This window comes from Sinocyclocheilus rhinocerous, unplaced genomic scaffold, assembly GCF_001515625.1.
Source record: "Sinocyclocheilus rhinocerous isolate Xijiao unplaced genomic scaffold, SAMN03320098_v1.1 scaffold3037, whole genome shotgun sequence".
NCBI classification, from domain to species: Eukaryota; Metazoa; Chordata; class Actinopteri; order Cypriniformes; family Cyprinidae; genus Sinocyclocheilus; species Sinocyclocheilus rhinocerous.
The window spans coordinates 187,691-208,067 of NW_015650068.1; the positions used below are offsets into that span (position 1 = coordinate 187,691).

The following is a 20,377-nucleotide window of genomic DNA, read 5'->3' on the forward strand; positions in this document are numbered from 1 at the left end:
ACTACGAGGAGTACTCTTAACTTCAGTCAGTCACATTCATTAATGTGGTTATGAAAGATGTCTGGTTGTTTTGGCAAGCTTCAATTTGTGAATTTCTGAGCTTCGCACATGGATGAATCATTAGTAATTATGTTAAAGTTCATTAATGAGCAGAAATGTGTGCCTTTGAAGTTTCAGTCCTAATGGAATATACACAAAATAGACATTCAGTTCCTTCGGTTTCATTTAGTCTTTGAATTTGCTTTAAAAAAAAGGATAATTACCTTTTGTTTGCAATATAACTACAATATACTATGAAATATATGCTATATAATATATGCTATATAGTATATGCTATGTTCTTCAGTCACATGAGTAGCCAACTGTAAAAAATGAGATATTTTATTTGTCATATATTTATGCTTGTACACCAGCAAAATAAAATGCATATCTATGATTCCATCGCAATTTCAGTGAACAAATAGATAGCATTCCTTCCCAGGATGCCACCTGCAGTGTGTCATGACGCAAACAGAATATAGCACATATTTGGGGAGAGTTAAACATTTGTCTTTACTGAAATACTTAGAAACATAAAAAACAGCATAGAACAAATGTATCACTTTTAAAAGAAAAAAATATATATATACTGGGGGAAAAAAATCATGTCACTCCCCTTCGGTTTCTCATCAGCAACATTCCTGGGTGCTTTCGGCGCTCTGGTTTAGTTTAGTCATGGTTTAAGGATTTTTTTTCTCTTTTTTTAGTGGTTCATCTACAATAGTCACTTTCAGATCAACTTTTTTTGGAGGTGATGTGGGAATAGGGAACTCTCCGCAGTGTTGCTTAAACACAGCACATTAAAAGTACATAGAACAAACATTTGGGCACCGTGTTTTATATACATTAGATCTCATGTATTCTGTAAAGGCATTCATTTCTTTGAATGCGTCTTTAGCATTACAACTTATTCTCAACCATGCGGGGCAACGTCGTAACCCCCTTTTCATCGTCTTTTGCCTGTTCATGTAGGCTACTGCAGGTATTTTGTGTCATTGTAAAGAGCAAACTGATGGACGAGAGTATGAACTAGGACAAAGCCAGAGACAACAAGAACAAGGGGAGAAAGAGAACGGCCAATACTTGAACGGTGGATGCGTGAGCCTTTAGACAATACTGGTCTGATTTGGGCTTTTTGGAGCACTTTTTTTTCTTTCTGGTTGGCGCTGTAGAAGGTTCCAGATTGTCCAGAAGATCTGGGTTGATTTTGTCCATGGTCTGGTCGAGGTTGTTGGACATGGTTCCCAAAGGACTGTCGTTGAGACTCTGCTTATTGCGAGTTTCGTTTTTCGTTTGCTCCACCTCCCGAAACTTGGTTTTGGAGATGTTCTCCTTCTCTTTCAGGGGATTGTTGGTGATCTGCCGGCTGTTGTAGGATGAAGGATCCGGGAGGGACTTACTGGAGATAATGGAGGATTTGTCGTTATCCGAAAGACAGCACCTGGGAATGCTTTCAGGTATGCAGCTTGGTCAGACCCCGAAATGCGGTGGGACTGATGATGCGAAGGTTGCTGTTGTCGCCGATGTCTAATTCTTCCAGTCTCTCCAGCCCGTAAAAGGCCCCCGCCTCGATATGGCTGATGTTATTCGAGTACATCCACAGGACGGTGAGGTTATGCACTGAACTAAAGCTGGTCGATCGGATTACTGTCAGTTTGTTGCTCTGGAGGAATATTCGCTGGCTACGGACGGGGATCTCGGTGGGAATAGAAAACAGACCCTGCTGTTGACAGGCCACGGTTGGCCTCGGCTCGCTGTAGCACACGCACTTCGCCGGGCAGCCGTTCATCACTGGCACCAGGTTAAGCCATAACACCAGGCAGAGGAGGCGACCACCTGTTGAGAAGAGACAAAAAGCCAAGGGGTCAGCTCAAGGTCAAGACAGCAGCTACTTCATTTGGCAGGACAGACATGATTTCATGTTTGCCATTTTAAATAAGCTGGAAAATGGGAATGTGTAACTGTGATAATGTAACACATTTTTTTTTTTTTCAATACTTTTAATCAGCCAGGATTCATTAAATTGATTAAAAGCAACAGCAATGTTACGAAAGATTATATTTTAAAGGAACAGTTTAACAGTTTAACTTTCTGTTTACCAAAGACAAAGAATACTGCTAAATTGCATCAGTTTCCACAAAAAAAAAAACTGTTTTCAGCACTGATAATAAGAGATTATTAGCATATATCTACATATATTTGATTTCTGTATTATATTTCTTTATATGTATATACATAAACATTTCTGAAGGATCATATGATGATATGACACTGAAGACTGGAGTAATGGCTGATGAAAACTCAGCTTTGCCATCACAATAATAAATTACAGTTGAAATTGATGAAGTTGAATATTTCACAATATTGCTGTTAAAAAAATAAAATAAAAATAATAATAAATGCAGCCTTGATAAGCACAAGAGACTTCTTTCAAAAACATTTACATTACATAATTTAAAAACATTACAGTACATTTAATATACATTAAATAATCAACATGTTATCTTTATAACAATCACACTTCTATTACAATACTTTTAATATCTATCTGGGGAAAAAAGATGCACATTGTAAAGGAAGGAAAATGTACAGTAAATCTCTCCAGGAAATTACTTCACCTTTAAAAAAATACAAATGTAAATCTAATATAAGCCATTTCCAATGAGTTAACTAAAACCAGCATGTATTTAATTCAGACACAGCAACCAAATGTGCTCTTCTATACATTAAACAGCTCTAAAATGGCTGCCTGCCTGTGAGTGCACGACCTGTCTGTACTTGTGCCTGCATGTGTGAATGCTACCGGCAAAAATTTGTGCCGCGGGATCCATTCCCATCCATCAGCCAACGCAAGCGAGAAAATCCAGCCAATTGAGAGGACTGATAAATGAAACATTGGAGGGAGCCTTGAATGAAATTAGCTAGTGCTAATAGCAACGATGGAGCTAATCGCATTCCAGCATGGTGTAAGGGTTGACATTTAGTCTGTCCAGAGGAAGATAAGTGTGCTGTGGGTGTTCGATGCGTGGTTGGGTGAGATGGGGCCAGGGGAAGGACTCAGAATGTTGGATCTGAGCCTCATGGGAGTGTAGCGAGTGTGAACATGCTTGAAGTGGTTCTGGAGTGTCATAGATAAGATGGCCTCTTCTCATCTCTGATCTGAAGACCAGTGGTCTGTGTGTGTGGATGTGGCACAGATGTGTCTGAGGGTGGGTTTATCTGCGGGAAGCTATCAGATAAGGAATGCTCTTTTCATTCAGTCATTCTTGATGCCAGCCATTATGTAGGAGCCCAGACGATAAAGCACGACCCTATATGAGATCTCTATCATACATCACTGAGAGACTGATGCAGAGACATTCATCTCTGGACAATTTAGGCTTCACATGTCAATAATCCTCAACATCTGATACTTCTGGTCTAGAAGCAGTCTGAGAATGTCAACTGCTATTCATCTATTCATCCTTAGAAAGATCTATCTGTCTGTCTGTCTGTCTGTCTGTCTGTCTATCTATCTATCTATCTATCTATCTATCTATTCAGATGATGGACCAACTACTGAGATTAGACAGACAGAGAGACAGACAGACAGACAGACAGATAGACAGATAGATAGATGATAGATAGATAGATAGATAGATAGATAGATAGGTTTTCAATTCAATTCAAGAACGATTTTTGCAAATTCAGAACGATTTGGTTAGAGACAATTCACAATTTGATTCGATTCGATTAACAATTCGATTTATTAAACAGGGAAAATTAGCATTAGAACACAATTCCATAAAAGCGCCGATAGGAGGGGGAAATTCTGCGGGCGATTTACTGACAATGCGCACATTAAAGAACACAGACGCAACCAGATCATTTCCATAATGACCAGCACTATCTACCAAGAGAAGCACAGATTACTGCCTGCTTTAAGACATGCTTTTTTTGGCCGCTATATAATGGCACAAATACCAGTGATTTGACGTGCGCGAACGTTAGTAAATCGCTTTGCGTAATTCATTTAAATACTCTCCTCCCATAAATTTTGCGTCTGAAAGGGAAACTCCTACAAATGCATACTCAATGCCACGGTCGGGCACAAAAATGAATGTGTCCACACCTTTTCAGTGCTAATTCTTCACTGCGCGTCTTTAGTAAATCCTGACAGTACAATTTTAACGCCAAAGGGCGGTTTGCACTAGTGCAAGCTGTTAGTAAATCTGGCCCTTAATGTGCATATATTTTAAAGCATTGAATCACTATAGAAATTACAATTCATTCGATTCTTAGCGTTTTAAATCGATTACTGTCCGAAATCAATGTTTGTAAATGATGCATCGAGAAAACGAGTGAATCGTTACAGCCCTACTATATATCTATCCCTCTATGCATCCATCCATCCATCCATTCAAATGGTGGACCAACTGTAGATAGATAGATAGTTAGATAGATAGATAGATAGATAGATAGTAGCACAATATCTTGTGACCATTCACCAACTGTTTCATCAAGCGTCACGTTTACATAATCAGACTAATGTGCGAGATTTCCACGTGCACGCACAGGAGGCAGAGGAGCCTGTGGACGCTCCCGTGCGGCTCCCTGAATTCTTCTCCATCCCTCAATCTTGCAGCTTGTTAAATGGAGCTTGCTTGAGGCTTGACAGCATCCCTGTGTTACACTTTCCCTCAAATATCCTCCCTCTCCCTCTGCCGCTCCTGTCATCTTCCACCAGAGAGCTGTCAGCCTTCCTCTCTGTCTTTCTGCTTCACAGCGCTTCTCTTTCACCCTCTCTGCCGATAAAAATATTCCATCGCCGCGCATTGAAACGTTAGGCTTCACGAATCTACCAGACCTCCTGTTTTATCTTCTAGTCATTAGCGGACTATCCCCACCCACACAATGCACGGCGGAGACCCACTTTCAAAGCTCCCTTTTTTTCATCCGTAGCCGACCGTGCTAACCTTGCGGTTGCCTCTGCTTTCTCTAATCCCAGTAAGGAGCCCTGCTTTGCCTTTTTATATTTCTCTTTTCTCCTTTTCTGTCAAGGGGATGCCCGTATCCTGTCGTGCCATCGAAACAACAGCCCGTTTCATAAAAGGTTATTGCATTGCAGCCCACAATCTATACAGCGGCATTCTCAAACTGTTTACCCACCTATTAGTTTTGCATTACCTCTGGTATTTTTCTAAACTCAAGAGAATCGCTCATAATAGTGGCGGTGCTCCAGCCGACCGCTTACTCATTTTGCAGAGAAGCCAAGCTGCATTCTCAGATGACGAGCTTATTAGCAGCGCACCGCTCGACGTGCTGAGGACCACCCTCTTGCAAACCTGACAAGCCGAACGGTGTTTTCAGCTTTGCATAAAATGCACTGATTGCTGCTTGTCTCTCCACTTGTATGAAAAGCTCTCATCCTGATATAAAAGACGCCAAGGGAGAGCGAATAAACCATTGATAAACAGGGAGGCGAAATCAAGGATACTTCTCTGCTGTCTAATTAAATTATTTGTATGGAAAACAAAAGGAGACAGAATACTGAACAAGGACTTGAGATAACTGTGTGCACAGAGAGAGAGAGAGAGACAGCGAGGACAAGTGGCAATCCCTGACTTAGCACATTTGCATATGTCTCCGGCATATGGAGAGCATGTAACGACATTTACACCATTTTTATCTCAACCGTACAAGTGGGTTTGACAAGTAATAGCAGCCACTGTCTCGAGACCAACAGGGGCGTTTTGGACATGGAGTGGATGGATTTAAACAAACTCCTAACTGCAAATCGTACACTTTAACAGTATGTAGCTTGTCCTGCACAACGTTATTATAATTAACTAAAAATAAAATAACAAAAATATTTTTAAAAACTCAACATTTCGCACAAGGCATACAGTATATATACATTCAAGGCAAATAAAATATGTAGTTTTATTTATTTATTTATTTTTTTATAAATCTAATTCAAAATATTAACACAAACTATCAATAATACTTAAAGGGATAGTTCACCCAAAAATGAAAATTGTGTCATCATTTACTCACCCTCAAGTTGAATTTATTTATTCTGCTGAACACAAAAGAAGATATTTTGAAGAATGCTGGTAACTAAATAGTTGATGGAAGCCATTGTCTTCCATAGTATGGAAAAAAAAAAATAGTATGGAAATCAACTGTTTTGTTGAGTTCTGCTTTTGTGTTCAGTAGAAGAAAGAAACTCAACTTAAAGCTAAAATGAGTAGATGATGACAGGACTTTCATTTCTGGGTGAACTGTTCCTTTAAATAACATTGGTCCTGCATTATTTCTACTACAGACATGAATGATACCTCAAATCATGCGACTTCAAAGTAGTCACACTTTTTTTAGACATTTTTTGCAATGTGGACAATGAAAATGGGTGGAAACTCTCATAGACACATATATTTGAAACCAATTATTTGTTATGGTGTAAGCTTAAACAAAATGTTGTTATATTTATGCATAAAAACACCAATGGTAAGAAAAAAAAAACTGATTTCAAGACATATTCTCTGAAAATAAGTTTTATATCTTATGCAGTTTTGCTTCTTATGCATCTTTATAGATGTTTTAATACATTTAAATGTAAAACAAGAAAAAAAATACTGCGGTGCAAAAGAACATGTGATTTGTGGGTGGGTAAGCATTCACCCAGAACACCCTAGCAACGCCATGACAACCACCCTGAACACCTTAGCAACTGTATAAAAATACTTTGGCAACCAGCCGCCCTAGGACTGCATTGACAGGTTTTGTGGGCATTTGCGTTGCCGCCAATTCATTCCCCGTCAGCGCCATTTTCTGCATTACATGAATATAAAGCATTACTCATTTCCGTATAGTTGACATTAACTAGACTCATTACCTCTGAATAAACAAATGAGCGACAGTGCCAACATCTTAATCACGGAGCTAAATATAAAAATAAATTCAGCACATTTCAAGCCTCTTTAGCACCCACTGGTTCTGCTTCATTGTGAGCTTTCTGAAGGCCAATTAACCACAGAATTAAAGCACCAATTAATATCGAGTGCCAAGTTTAGATGTAAAGAGAGAAAAAAAAGTGATCAAGACTTCATCTATTTTTGTTAACTGTTGACGTACAGCGCTAGACACCACATTTAAGTGAAATTACTGTTTTTGTCGAGGGAACCATGGTGATGCTAACTTCACGGTTGGCCTAAAAAATACATCATCACTGCAGCGCTCTATTACATGCAACACGATGACAAAACAAACTGTTCAGATCAGATACAGAGCTTTAAGCAACACACACAGCCAGAAACAGCACTGGTCTGATGAAGTGTTCAGGAATAAAAGCACCTGTCCAGCTTTCTCCTCACTGTGACTGGATGGAGCGGTTTCTGAACGCCCGGTAGGCATTATTGACCTGTAAACACGGACAGCCAAGAGTTTAAACGGATCCTCTACATCTGATGGAGAGCAGCAGCAGTGCTGGTGTGGATGTAGGTGTTGTAGCTGATGGCAGGCTCGTCTCTCTCAGCTCCTCTCAATGTCTTTGCTAACTGCTTCTGTCTTTTTCCTCCCTGCGGCAAAATCCGTAATATAATTTCACTTTTTTTGTCTGCTTTCCCCTTTTCTTATTTGACTTTGTTTTGAATCCATTTGCACTCTTTTCTGTTCCTGTTGTGATCTCTCTGAGTGACTATTGCATGGGTCATAGCACTCATAAGTCACAGAGGTTAATAATGAGAATTTTTGGAGCCAGTTTTATGGCTTTTTGCTGTTGTTGAGTAATATAAAGAAAAGCCTAAAAAGCAGACACTTCAACCGCATATGACTGCTTTTCCCATGAAACAAAGATGTAAAATGCATGATCACTGGTTCTCAAGTGAAATTTTACTTAATTAAAAACAAAAACTACACATTAGGTTGGGATTTGAACACAGATCCCCTTTCACATGAAAAAAGTGCATTCAAAAGTTTGGGGTCAGTAAGGTTTTTGAAATATTTTTAAAGTCTCATGCTCACCAAAGGCTGCAATTCTTTGATCAAAAATACAGTAAAAAACAGTAATATTGTGAAATATTATTTCAATTTAATATAACTGCTTTCTATTGTCATATATATATTAAAATTGAATTTATTCCTGTTATGCAAAGTTGAATTTTCAGCATCATTACTCCAGTCTTCAGTGTCACATTCTAATATGCCAATTTGCTGCTCAAGAAACATTTCACGAAACATTAGTTGTGCTGCTTAATATTTCTGTGGAAACCGTGATAAAATTTTTTTTTTTTGTATTTGTTGATGAATAGAAAGTTCAAAAGAACAGCATTTATTATTTAAAAAAAAAAAAGCTCATAAATTATCACTATATCAGTCACTGAAAAAAAACAAAAAAACATTAACTGCTTTATGGAGAAAAAATAATAATAAAAAAATCTTTACAAATAAATATATAATGTCCCTAAACATCTAGACATACTGTCTAAACATGAAGACATACATTATTTACCACACATCTTCTGGACATAAAAGATTAGGACACAAAGGGCAGAGCAGCGGAACATTTGGAAGAGATATTGGGTGAGAGTAAAGAGGCAACAGGAAAGGTGACAGAGATGAAAGGTGTTTCTGCAGTAACACTGAGCATGAGCTGTGGAATGCAGATGATTGTATTGACGCTGGAGCAAAGCGAAGCAGATCAGGACTTATTTGTGTCTGCCGTCTGTACCACAAGCTCTAAGTTTGCCAGATGGTTCATGAATAACAGAGAATCGAGCAGGTTGCGGAAAAAATAAAGAAAGAAACGCACACAGCCTTACTATTGAAGCCAGAAACATATGCAAGTTCACAAATGCAAACATAAATGCTTGGCCAACACATTCCCATTTTACAAAAGTAAAAATACGTTTTCTAAAAGCAGCTTAGACAACTATAAGTAAGCCATTTTAGGTTGATTTCCTGATTGAATATACAAATATTTCTGACCAATGGAAGACCATTTGCTATTGAGTTTCATGTTTTTGAAATAAATCTCTTATATTCACCAAGGCTGCATTATTTGATTAAAAACTACAGTAAAACAATATGATGAAATAAAAAATAACCATTTTCTATTTGAATATATTTTAAAATGCAATCTATTCCTGAATTTTCAGTATCATTACTCCAGTCTTCAGTGTCACATGATCCTTCAGAAATCATTCTAATAGGCTCAACAAACATGCATTATTACTATCGATGTTAAAAACTGCTTATATTTTGTGGAACCTTGGTTTTTCTATAATTCTTTGATGCAAAGAAAGTTCAAAAGAACAGCATTTATTTGAAATACAAATCTTTTGAAACATTATAACTCTCTAACCGTCACTTTGGATCAATTTAATGCGTCCTTGCTGAATAAAAGTATTCATTTCTATAGAACTCTGACACATTTAAAAACCAGCAGTCATGGAATTGAGCTTAGTAGCTAGAAGCATCTGCTCATTGTAAGACTCTACATTGTGTTTTAGAGCTGAGACTGCTGTATTTAAACGATGGATTTTCAATGAAGGCACTGTAAACACTGCTCAAAGTGAGTGAGTGTGGTTTCAGGTCCAAAACACTTGACCCAATCTGATTACTATATCAACCATATTAATAGTCTGAATATATACAGTATGATAACACTTTCCAACTCTCTCTCTCTCCCTGCAATGCACTTCTCTTGCAAGCTATTATGATTTCCCAGCCCATTTCTCACAAGCCCACATGCTCCACCTGGATTATGAGCCAAAATAAACACAAACACAACACAAGTATAATCATGTTATATTCATAACTGTTCCCAAAGCTTCATCTACAGTCAGCATAGTCATAACTAATAGTTTTAGTACTCAGAGTCTAGTATTGTACCTAAGAGAGTCTATATTATATGCAATCTGCATCTCTGCAGAATCAGAGCCATAAACCATTAATAGCTTCTTGCTACTGCTAGCAGTGCTATTATAGTATTATTTATGCATGATTATAGTTTTTAGTAATATTTTGAATGAGCTTTTGTTTATACTTTTAGGTTTCATTTTAATTTTAGTTAAGTTATAGTATTTGTGTTATGTGGTTTTGTCATTTGTATTCATTTTTTTTTAAACATATCATTACTTTATTTATTTCAGTTTTAGTTTTAGTGTTTATTTATTCTATTTCCAGTTAATAATTGTAGTGCCTCCACTAAAACTAAAAATACATTTGAAATGTTGCTTTGGCAACTAACAGAAACAAGTTTTTAATCTCATATTTATACTTTGTTTTATTTCAGATTTTTTACAATTAACAAAATTTTTTTAATTGTTTTAGTTTTAGTTAACGATAATAACACTGACTGATAGTCAGAAGGTAGTTTGTAATAATTCTAAACATCATGGCTTCTATACAAGCTATCAATATTTTTGGTCACTTTTCCTATAAGAAAAGGCTATACATTTTTTAATGTTTTGTTACCTTTTATATAACACTAGCACAGTGTTATTTTAGTATTATTTCTATACTATTATACTATTTATTAATATTTTGAATTACATTTTTTCAGTTTTCATATTCATTTTAGTTTACATAATATATTGTAATTTTTTTCAGTTTTTGTGTTCTATTTTATATTTATTTATTGTTTGTTTGTTTGTTTTAGTAATTTATTACTTCAACTTATTTTACTTCAGCAACACAGAGGCAACATTTACAATTTTAGTTCTTTTTTCTGCTTTAATTTATTTGATTTATTTAATTTGTTTATCTAATATTTATATTTTATTCATATATTTAATATCCATGTATATTAATATTTGTATTTTATTCATATTAATTTATAAGAAAAGACTATATATTTTTAATGTTTTGTTAACTTTCATATAACACTAGCACAGTGTTATTTTAGTATTATTTCTACACTATTATATGGTAATTATTAATATTTTGAATTCACTTTTTTGTTATGTGCTTTGTATTTATTTAATTTTTTGTTTTCTTTTTCTATGTATTTATTTATTTATTGTTTTAATAATTTATTACTTCAACTTATTTTACAACATTTAAATTTTTTCTGCTTTCATTTAAGTTTAATATTTATTTATTTATTTAAAAAAAATTCACCTGATATTTATATTTTATTCATATATAATTTTAGCCTTATTCCAAATCATGGAAACCATTTTGAATATTCTTGTCTTTTCTTGTCTTGTTTTAGTTAACAATAAACAACACGGCACTAGCATATCAAAGCTAACATATATGGATTTTACACAGGTTTTTTTTTATTAACATTAATACATTTGTTTATGCTTTCAGATATCAGTCATCTAGCACTCTTAACTCTTTTTAAACTCATTTTTATCATGTCTAAATACATTATGCAAAACATATTTCTACTCAAATCAGCAGCAGATTCTGTCTGGACCCGCACAAGTGTTCATGCTAAAGCAAAATGTTGGTTGTGAGGCATATGAGGAATTTTGATTTTAGGATTCAAATCAAATTTATTCATTTCTAACGTCACGCTATATTAGTACTTAAACCACTGCAGGGTGGTGAGCCATACCTTTCAGATACCTCGGATCCAGCATATTTACTCCACTACAAAGACACATTTAGTTTCAGATAGCTAACCCTGTGGACAGATCTGTCAAAATAAAAACACTACTCTACGCCTGCGTTCCCATGAAAAATACATTCAGCTTTCATCACAATGTAAACAATTTATTTTCTGTGAGTCAAGACAGTGGCATCTTTTAGGTGCCTAACTTAATGAGATCCTGGACTGGCGGATAAACATGCTAATTCAGTTTGGGGTGGCAGAGTGATTCGAAATGCAGTCTAGAGTAAAAACATCTGCAAGTTTAAATAGTTGCACGTTAGAAGCAAATTGAAAACTGGCTCGGCCCACAAAGCGCTGTCATTCATTCAGGCTTTTCTCACCCAATATACAAAACGCACATGTTCGTGCTGGAACTGTATTTGCACGCCGTTCATTACAATGGAAATGTCTTTCAATGCGACAGAAGTCGTCGCTCCTTGAAGGCAGCGTGTTTCTCTGAGCATTTAATCATGATTACAGATAACTGAGGATGGGCTGTCATCTAAAGAGGGTCATCAACTGGCCATTATCTTGAGTACACAAACAACACTTTCATCCAAATAAACGGCTGAAAAGTGGCTCTAGCTGCAACTGGAGGACAGTACAGAGAAATTAAAATAAATCATTTGTTTGCTAGGCTCATTTTAATAAATATATATGTATATTTTATTCTGTAGTCAGCAATAATTCCTGTCCTCATCTCTCACGTTGATGTAATCGCAGAGTATTGCTTGTTAGTACATTTCTTATGTAAGATCATAACCCACAGTTCATATAGTAACAGGCCCTGTGGTGTAGCTTCTACCTAGAGACCACTAAAACCTATTAAACAGGCCCTTTTCTACACTCCTGTAGCATTTTATCTCCTAAATTAAATTTTTAATGAGGCAAGGTTTTTTGCAGCAAAAACAGGCTGTTTTTGTTTGTTTTGTTTTTTGCAAGCATTTTTACTCCTGGAATTAAACATGCCTATGGTAACTTCTAAGCCTCATTATGTAAATTACCTCTGTTCTGATTGGCTAACGTTTTTGCGTTCCCTCCCTTCTAACCACCTGCCATACAGATGTATTATTCACACTCCAATCAATTCCTGATGACATTTTTATTCCTCTTTGAATATCCTATATATATATATGAAGAGTTCATTTGCAAAAACCGATAACTTTTTTTTCTTCAGAAATCACGGTTTTTATTGCGCATTCCAAGTAATATCAATCAAACTGCAGTTGGGTTGTTTTGATTAAGTAATAATAACTTAAACAAATACAGGTAATTTACAAAATTAAAGTTCATTGAAAATATGTTTTTTTTTTTTAGAATTCTTTTCTGCTAATTGTGAGTTTATATTTAGCAATTGTAAGTTATTCTGAATTTTTCTCTGAATTTTGAGATTACAACTTGCAAATCTGACTTTTTTTTTCTCATACTTCTGCATGTGCATGATCAGGTCAGGTGACTAAAAATTCAGGAGAAGACGAGATGTAAACTTAAAATTCTGAGGAAAAAAGTCAGAATTGGGAGATATAAATGGAATTCTGAGGGGAAAAAAGTCAGAAATGCAAGACAGAAACTCAGAATTGTGAGATAAAAGTTTGAATTGTAAGATATTAACTCGCAATTATGAAAAAAATCTGAAATGTGAGATATAAACTCACATGAGATAAAAACTTTTTTTGTGAGATAAAAATATTGCAAGATATAAAAAGTAGGAATTGTGAAGAATAAACTCGCATTTCACTTGTAAGTATGTCACATTGTGCATATAAAATGGTACAAACATTTAATTTAATGTGATATCAATATCATGACTACTTCTGAACTATTGCTCCATTTACAGCTTTTAGAGGAGATTTTCAATTACAATGCTAGATTATGTCTACACAATACATCAAACTCTATTTTAAAAGCGCTAATCCTGTTTCCATTATACATCCCCATTAAAACTTTCCAAGCCATTACATACTCTTTCACTGGATGCAGCAAACGAACGGTGCTTGGTCACACATAGACTATATAAAACATATTTCACATCATTAGCTTTTTCACCTTTTCATGATGTACTAGACCGTTAATGACCACAATGATAAGATTTCACCCGCTGCATCCACCTGTAGCAGTCAGACCAACACAAGACTCAACGACCTCTCAAATTTCGATGAACTCTGGATAAAATTAGCTGAATGGCACTGTGGAGCTGTCAACTGTCAATATTGAGCTCCTGTGATTAAGTGTTTGAATAGGAGCGTCTCGCTGTCTTGCTCTGTGGTCAGCTGTAGGTCAGACGATACGGCTCAGATTCTTCACAGACACAACACCGCATAGATGTGCAATACAAGCTTGCTTTTCTACAGTTTAGTGAAAAGCATCAGTTCTGGAGATACAAGGGTCTCTTCAGAAAGCGCTACTGAAATATTGTTCTTTTGTGTCTGGTTGCGATGCTTTAAAACCTTTGTGTCTGTAACCCTTCTCCCCCGGGTCCTCAGTCGCTAGTGCGTCTCTTGAGATCAGGGGAATGAGGTTTACCTGCACAGCATCTACCCGCTGGCCTCCGTTACACTCACCCCCCTAAACTTCACTCCCATCCGGGTCACGGCACCAATGTAACCCCTCTCCCCCGGTTCCTCAACGCCACACCTCGTTCTCGTTCCGAGTGGGTCTCGAACCCGGGTCTCCGGCATGGGAGGCGGACGCACTAACAAGGAGGCTAAAGACTGCAGCCTCTAGCGTCAGTCGCTAGTGCGTCTCTTGAGATCAGGGGAGTGAGGTTTACCTGCACAGCATCTACCCGCTGGCCTCCGTTACATGTCCTTGGGATAAAACAATGGATTTGTTCCTTGTTCTACATGCTCAAAATCAACCACGGCGTGTAAACGTGTGACCGAAGCAGTTCTACATTTCTCTGGCATTTTAAAAATAGCTTGCATCACAGTCGCACTAAAATACACAAACAACAAAGGCTTTTCTTAAAGGCATGCTGGCATTTTATCATTCTGTCAGTTTTTAACATGGTGCATATATTATGTAACTCATGCGACTGGATAATCTATATTCTGCCAGCGGAGACCCAGTTTCTCTGCTCTCTGTAGAAGGAGGTGGGGTGCATGACTTTTGCATGACTTTGCTCAGAATGACACATCTTGCCGGCATATGTCAAGTGTCACAGCTCAGCCTGTATTTCACAAGAGCAGCTAGAAATAAAAGATAAACACTGGGAATCCAGAATGACACCTACTAGCTGATAGAAAATGATAGAGGGACAAAACATGGTCTCAAATGCAGTGGTTTGCATTGTCATCCTTTCGGAAACCATTTATACGGTATATGTGCAAATGCATTCAATGATCATAACAGCTTTTATTGTGTTTACTGAAGCAATCCACCTTTAACTACTCAACAGGCATTAGCTACTGACATGAAATATCCAGAGAAGTCAGAAGAGTGTACAGTAAGTAGAGAACATTCATCACATATCCAGCGGAATTAAGAATTAAGCGTGTATAAAAGCACATTCATTGCGTATGCTCATCATTATTAAACAGCAGAAGAGTGTGTTCATCGTGTGTCTCTCAAAATGAGAGTTCGGATGGCTTAAGACCTGCGGTTGCACACAACTACTAAATGTTTCATAGCCAGACATTGACTTGTCAGGAACTGTCTCATCAGTTTAACATTTCGCTCCCTCGTGTTGACACGCTCTGAGGATTTGTAGCTGCCTTGAACTCCATATTTGCCAGCATTAAGAGTGTTTTTCATTCAAGATTAAAAGTACTTTGTTAATTTAAATTCTTTGTTTGGACGGCTGCAAATGTAATGACGAATTTGCATTGTTTTCATGCTCTATTTATAGCCTACAATTTTTTGCTTGTTCTGCAGTGTATTGCACATATATACTGTGCCCAGTACGCATGCATTGCCCACATGACCTTCTACATTTGCTAAAGTGTGCAGTATACAGCACAGCATACTGTATCCCACAATGCAATGCACACAACCTGGCCTTCAGTGTAACAAATGATCTGGAAGTAATACCATCGATTATTTTCAACTGCAATAGGGCTCAAGCCTTGTTAGCGTCAACAATGCGTCCCTGCTGGTAGATGCTGTAACTACAACATTACATGGGCTAAACATCTTCTCTATTTGCAAGTAGAAAAATCATGTGATGATATATAGTACACAACTGTTTAAAACTTGTCACTGCATAATACATTTAGCTTTACTTACAATTTAGAAAACAAAAACAGTAGGCAGTATAGTATTGCTGCACATTAAGTAAACAGTAACTGGTTTTGTATTCTGAAAACAGTATCTTCTTTAGTCACAGGAAATATTTTAAAATATTTTTATTCAGAAAAGATGCATTTGATTTATCAAAAGTGTCAGTAAAGACATTTATAATTTTAGAGAAGATTTGTACTTTAAGAAAATGCTGTTATTTTGAACTTTCTATTCATCAAAGAATCCTGAGGTTTGAAAAAATAAAAAATAAAATTATTGCTATTTCTATATTGAGCTGCGACTGTTTTCAACATTGATAAGAAATACATACTGAGCAGCAAATTAGAATATTTGAATAATTTCTGAAGGATCACGTGACACTTAAGACTGGAGTAATGATGCTGAAAATTCAGCTTTGTATAACGGGAATAAATTACATTTTAAAATATATTCAAATAGAAAAAAAATATATTTTAAATTGTAATAATATTTCATAATATTACAGTTTCTATTGCTTTTTTAATTAAATTAACGCAGCTTTGGTGAGCTTAAGAGACTTGTTTCAGAAACATAAAAAAATCGTTGTGACCCCAAACATTTGAATAATGCCTCTTCGCACAGTACTTAGAATAAACAAAGCTGCACAAAATTATGCAAATATGTAAAGAATGGATATATAGTATTAAATATTTAATAGATCCAGGGTGCATAAAAGCAACAGATTTTTGAAATAAAAAAGTCACCTCAGGGTTATATCGTAAACAGCCAAATTAGATCCTGGAAGTGCCCGCTCTATGTCTGGAACCAGCCTACAAGTAGCGTCCCCTTTCCGCAGTGCCCTCACAAAAATGCCACCTGTCTTCGCCCAAAGCCCTTCCTTTGTGTATTCAATCTGATGGAAGGCTCTCTGAGAGATCCTCCCTTAATTATAGGGCAAATGAGCCATCACAATGCCATTAAAATGATGTTCTTTTTTCTCTCGCATTGACTAACTGTCTTCCCCCTTTTTCCCAGAGCTTTTATTAGCAATAAAATTAAATTTTGCGTTTCCAGGTTGCCAGCCTAAGGGGGTAAAAATGCATTACCCCAGACTGAGGGAAAGTGGGAGCTAATGATTCAGCTGCATACAATCCAAGAGGCTTTCCATCATCGCTGCTGAGTTATTGGCCTGGATGCTACAGTATCGTCCTGTCTGTGGGAGTGCGTGAATGCACGGATATCTGTGAAATGAGAGCACAGATGACTGAGCGGAACAAGTTCGAGTATGTGTGTCTGTGCTGTTTTCAATAAGATTAATTGGTTACCAACCAAAGTAGATACAGCACAAGAGACCGACTCCAAAGCGTGTTTTGTTCTTTCTCTTGGAATATTTATTATGAATAGCAAGTTTAAGATAGATCTCCCAATCTGACCAGCTGAAACATTGCCAAAACACCTCTAAGACAAGCTAAACCAGCTTGGTCAGGCTGAGAGAACTTAACTAGCTTAATCAGATAGCTAATTAACCATAGGCTGCTTTAATAAGTCACTCTTATTAAAGGAGGGATAGAGAGTGTGTGTGTGTGTGTGTGTGTCCAGGGAACATTAAGGTCAGCATGTAGAGCCAAGTTCATGTTGCACTATGTTTACTCAAATCTTGTTTTCAAGACATGTACTTTGCCCATGTACTGTACACAACATGATATCAAAAATGACTTATTTTACTTTCTAATCTTTTTTTTTTTTTTTTTTTCATGTTCCACTTTCACAAAGGAATTGAAGTAGTTTGCATCAGCTGTTACCCCATTTGTCATTTCTGCACTTCTTAAATGGTTGATAGACCATATTCTGAATTTTATAATGATTGTTGCGTCTTTGTATGTTGTTCTGACATCTCAATATTTCATCAAAATGTAAAGAAACTAAATTACAGCGAAGATTGCATGGGTGTGGAATAAAAATATTAATCAATAGTGATGTCAAAAGTAATTTAGTACTATTTCAGCACTTAAATAAAACAAACAAACAAAGAAAGAACTGTAACGATGCTAGTCTTTCTACAGTTTTTGGTAATACTGAGTCATTTGAGTAGCAATCATGGTGGTCAAGTCATCTGTGATGAAAATACTGAAGTATGCCTATTAGGAAAATTAAAGCTCTATATGAAATGCATAAAGATGGCACTTAGCGTTTTTTTTTTCTTTTTTTTTCTTGAGTTGTCCAGCAGCATGCACTTGAAACAAAACAAGTATCTGCCATTTTTTTCTGCTTTTACTGTTGTTTATTAGCAGCATGCAACCATAACAGTCACATATGATATATGTAACTTGTACTTACTTTTTTGTACTTAATATAAGTCATAAAAAAAAAAACATCAATCACTATTTACTTAATTTGCGTCCTTGCTGTATAAATATATTAAACAAACAAAAAATAGCTTAAACCAGCTTTAAAAAAAGCTGGTCAGACCAGGCTGTTGGGTGGTTTCTTGAGTTTTTGGGCACCTTGTTTGTGCTATTGGCTAAACCAGCTAAACACCAGTTTGCCTAGGATTGACCAGAAATGTGGTTTAATCTTAGATTGGTTTAATCCATTTCCACTTGAAAAAACCTAAAACACAATTTGTATTTAATTTAGAGACATTGTACTACATTGTAAGGCTACATGTCATGGTTTTATTTAATTTAATAATATTTGTATTATTTTTAATTGGTTTTGAGAGTAGCAAAACCTAACATGCACACTTAATCCACAATCCAATTTTCAGTGTTGGGTCTGAGTCCACCTTGTCGAGTCCTAGTTTTTAATCAATTGAGTTTAAGTGGGAGACGTTTATTAATGTGTTTTTATATTAATTTTATGCTGTTACTTTTTTTTAATTATTTTATATTACACATGACATGGATTCGTCTGTACAAGAAAAACACAATTTGTATTTAATTTAGAGACATTGTACTACATTGTAAGGCTACATGTCATGGTTTTATTTACTTTAATAATATTTGTATTATTTTTAATTGGTTTTGAGAGTAGCAAAACCTAACATGCACACTTAATCCACAATTCAATTTTCAGTGTTGGGTCTGAGTCTACCTTGTCGAGTCCTAGTTTTTAATCAATTGAGTTTAAGTGGGAGACGTTTATTAATGTATTTTTATATTAATTTTATGCTGTTACTTTTTTTTTATTATTTTATATTACACATGACATGGATTCGTCTGTACAAGATAAATATCCAAAATATCTAAGTCCGAGTCCACCTGAGTCCACCCGAGTCTGTCCAAATCCAAGTTCATTCACAATTGCAGTCCGAGTCCGAGTCCCGAGTCCAAGTACCCCAACTCTGTTAAATATTAACATATCCTTACATAATTTCATGCAAATTATTAAAAATATTGCACATTACAAAGGTTAAATGTGTTAATGGTGCCAAAAACCTTTCTAAAACTAGCTAATGGCCTGGTCTAACCAGCGTAAACCAGCTAAGCTTGGTTAACTGTGTTACTACTACTGATTCATGTTGCCTTTTAAATGTCCTTCACATGAGAATCCAAACGGTAGGTGGTTGACCGCACAAAAAATGTGCCAAAACCCTTCTACAACCAGCCAAAAGCCTGGTCTGAACATTTAAAACTAGCTCAGACTGGTTAACTGTGTAACCAATGCTGTATTCTGTTGTCTTTTAAATGTCCTCTACATGAGAATCCAAATTGTAGGTGGTTGATTCATCCTCACAAGCATCCATTAATAACTCTGGTCCAGAAGTAAACAAGCCCACACTCAAAAACAACCTTCAGTCCATATGCTTCCCTTGCAATCATCTCTCCAGAAATGGTTCTGTTCGCTTAAATTTTTTTAACCAGTCTTCCTTTGAGGTTTTACACATCAATATGTTTGCTTGGACTACAGAGTAGAGGTCCAGAAGAAAAGGTCTCAAATCTCAGTTATATTAGAGAGACACACCATGACATTTACCTACATTGATAAGCTTCACTGGAAACAAGTCAGGTGGAAAAAGTTCAATCTGTGGACTTTCTGACGGTTGACTTTGTACATATTAGAAAATCTGTTTCCAAAAGGGGTTTAAAATGTTGGATCACCCAAACAAACAGCTCTGTTCTTGTCTTTAGGTACGAACAAATTCAAATGAAAAACATGAAATGGCATTGCTCATACTGAAATATGATACGGCACACAAGGCACACGGTTGACTCAGATGCCCTTGAGCGGAGCATGTGTTAAAAGCCGTGTTCTCCATCAACACATCTGGTATGAAATACTAATTTTTGCCTAAAATCTAGATTAAGTTTCCTCCTTCCAATTTGTACACATAATTATGATGAGAGGAAACATGAGCAACGCCAGAACAGCGTGACACACGGCCTCCAGCAGCACCTAGACATGGTGTCAGCTTTCCTATAAATCAAGCCGGAGACTCCTAATTATCATACAGGGAATTACTGTAGATTCTGGTTAGGGTTTCATTTCACAGTTATGTTTTAAGTTTCAACATCATCTCAGATGTTTCTCCCAAACAGGGGCGTGTCTACGTGGTGA

At 36.3% G+C, this 20,377-nt stretch overlaps 1 pseudogene; it reads right to left on the reverse strand.

Moving 5' to 3' along the window:
• Positions 1-505: 505 nt before the first annotated feature.
• LOC107711460 (reticulon-4 receptor-like) overlaps positions 506-20,377 on the reverse strand; it is a 94,339-nt pseudogene continuing 74,467 nt past the window's right edge.